This window comes from Apus apus, chromosome 3 (assembly GCF_020740795.1).
Source record: "Apus apus isolate bApuApu2 chromosome 3, bApuApu2.pri.cur, whole genome shotgun sequence".
Taxonomy (NCBI): Eukaryota; Metazoa; Chordata; class Aves; order Apodiformes; family Apodidae; genus Apus; species Apus apus.
The window spans coordinates 54,838,565-54,842,088 of NC_067284.1; positions in this window are offsets into that span (position 1 = coordinate 54,838,565).

Here is a 3,524-nt window from a genome sequence, read left to right on the forward strand (position 1 = left end):
GAAGGCTGACATGCACAAAGACCAGCTCAGGTTCAACTCACCTTGTTTAGTCAGATCTTAGATAGGGTACAAATGTTTAACAAATGAAAACAGACTGTAAATCATAGAATCATTTTGTTCGGAACCGACCTTTATGACCAAGCCCAATGATTAAATCTTTTGAAAAGGCTGCATGCAAACACCCAAAGGTGCTGGTTGAGCCATGCCTCAGCAGAGTGTAACCAGAGCTGTTTAAATACTACTTTTGAGCAGTCTGGGCCAATATAAGTATTATAAACTTTGATTAGCAACCAAAGACCTGGTGTGAATACAACAAAAAAACAAACACAACCACAAAACAACCGAAGAAGAGACCTGCTCGGTACTTCATCACCCCTGACATGTAGAAAATTTGCTTGCATCTCTCAGCATGCAGTTTGTAGTGTGAGTTGGAGCTCCAAGAAAACAAGAAATAAAAATGTTCCTGTGAGGTTGAGATGAAGACTGGCTCTTTCCAACCCTATCTTTATTCAACTTTCCTTCCTGGGAAAGCCACTAGCAGGTGTCTGCATTTGCACAGCATGGGGCTTGTAGGCCATGACCTGGCTACCAGAATCGTGCTTTGCTTTACTACGTTCTCACTCCCACTCCTGTTGTCATCCTCATCCAGGAACAAGGAACAGGGCAAGAACTTTAGTAAGTTCAAGGAAGAGGCTAAAGAGAATTTGTAGAGTGATGGTCTGTGCTCAGGCTGATGGACATTCTTCCTTCCAGACCACCTCCATGCATTGTCTGTAAAAGGGATTCATTAAGTAGCCCTCCCAGACCTTTTTGCTTGTTAAGTTGGTTTCATTATTATTATGGGATGGGAGGAGCAAACAGTTCAGTGGAGACATGAACTCATTTGGATTGGTGCCCTCAGGCAAACACAACCACAGTGGAAATCTTATGCATATGAGGTGTAATGTAAGGGGAAAGGAGGCCAGATTTCAGGGAGTAAACTGATTACTGTAAGCTAGATCAGCACAACAGTAGCACCAGATAAGAGTTAGGTTACTCATTACCACATCACAAAGCCCGAACTACCTGCATGTGGATCCTTGCTGAATTTGCATACCTAAGAGACTAAATTCTAGTATGCATCTTTCTTGTATTCTCCAGCCAATACTCTGGTCAAGTTTGCCTTCAGTGCTTCCAACACTGAAAAGCAGACAGGATCACCAGGAATTCTGTCACCACCAGTCAAGTGCTACATTTCACTCAAGTCTACATCACAAAATAAAACTGGGTAGAGGAAGAAGGGATCCAAGTGTAAGTGCATACAGTCCAAGAAACCAACCAGCGGAATATATTTTTTTTAATTTAGAAAAAAAGGGACTCCATCCTCTAGAAGATAAACATCATCATTTGTGCATTAGTTATAGCTCATTTACCTTTCTTATCCAAAGGCCTGTATTTCCTCCTCCCAACTGTGTTTAGAAGCAAAGATCTGAGCCTTTATGCAAACAACCTAATGGATTCTAATGGCTTACCCTGATGCAATGTCATTTAATCACAGAGGTACTTCCATTTTCCCTGCTGCATTCAGGGAAGAAAATAATAATAAAAAAGACTGAATCCACATTCAAAACTGTCTCCTCTAATTACCTCTCATTTCAGTTTTAAGATTCCATTATTCCCATTGAAGTAAAATTTTCTCATGCTTTCATCTCAGTAGACGTTCCTCTTGCTTGAATTTAGAAGAAAAATAATCTTTAGCTCCCCGTATTTCCCAGATCACTTTCACTAAGTAATTCCAAAAAAGCCATTCATGTATTTATTTTACAGTAGTTACCAATTTCTCATTTTTTCAACTCTAAATTTACTTCCTAGGGTATAAACCCATATGAAAAATATACCACCCTGACTTAATTACATATTTTTCATTTAAAGTACCTAGTGTTCAAGTAATGCTTCAAAAACCAGGAACTGGCAACCAAAAAAACCAAAAACAACAAACCAAAACAAACCAGAACACAATCAAACCAACCCAGACAGAACAACTTAATACTGTATCCACTTTTAAAGACTTTCCAACTGTCCCCAAGTCCCACTCTCACCACATATTGTTTCTTTTAGTTGCATTGTTTCCTTGTATCTGATTTATTTCACTTACTCTTTACTCCACACACTCGATTCTTTGTTGAGACAATTCTTTCTACACGGGAGTGGATCAGAGACCCAATCAGAGTCACTGGTGCTTCTGCACACCCAGAGTAAACAAGACTGGCCTAATTTCTTCTCCAGCACCTTTTCCCTACTTAGGCCACTGGGGCCACCTGCTTTCCTCTTCTCTACTCATTCCATAAAGTGGGCAGATGCCATCTCACTGCATCTTTCTCCTTGAGAAGTACCACTTGGCCTGGTTTTCCTTATTCTCAACTGTGTCCTAAAGAGCGGCCTGGTTTTAATCTCATGGTTAGAGGAAGGGTATAAAGTAAATAAAGTATATAAGTAAATAAAAAAAAAAGTTGGAGTGCTGGCACTCCAACAATCCCACCCATTTCACCAACAGGTTGGTATTGCTTACATACCCCACCCCATCTTACTCATAAGATCTAATTCTTGGGCTCTTTTCCTGTCCCTTTGTTTCCACAGCTTGCATTTGTGTTTGACCCTCCCCTGGAAACTCATTGCAACATTTACTGCTCAGGAGCCTCTCCTCTTTCCCTCTCCACCCTCCTTTTCCTCATTCTAACTGATGTTGGTTAGTAATTGAAATAAGTAGAAACACCTCTATTCCATGAAGACTCTCAACATCACATCTCTACTTGCATTCCCCAACATTAGCACAGCTTCTTTTCATTCACTTGGCCCAAACTCTTGACAAAAATCCCACGAACATTCAGAAAGAAACAGGGTCCTTGGCATAGCTCGAAAGAGCAAAGTGGGAAGCAACACATGCGCAGTAAAACCTGCATATATTTAAGAAAAGTGTAATTTCTCATGAGGAATGAGAAGGAACAGGGGACAAACATCATGGTACAATATCAGAGCACAGCTTTTCTTTGATTAATCTATCCTGGGATTGACAGTCAGTATCTACAGAACAGAAAGGTGGAAGACCTTACCTCTCTTCAAATATAAAAAAAACCCACCACATCTGTTCTTCAAGGTAAACGAAGACCAAGAAAGCAGTCAAGAAGCCGAAAGAGTTGTAGCAGCCAAGTTATTTAAACAAAAACTTAAATGCCAGCCATGCAATCCATCCCTTTACTCCTTCAATGTGTTACTGTGCAGCTAATTATTTGTGCACACACTATTTTTCCTAGGGCACTTAACGTTCCCTTACTTTTGCTAGAGTTGTCCATCTATTACAGCTTCCAACAAATCCATGCACAATTGTGACATTTTCTTGATAGTCTACTACATAAGTGTTAGAGACAGTTGCCAAATAATGCCTTTTGCTTCTGAAGTTATGAAATGTATTGTTAATGAATGCCACGCAGTAGATCACAACTGCTCTGTAAGTCAACACTGTGTCTCAGATGAAGCATTACAAGAAG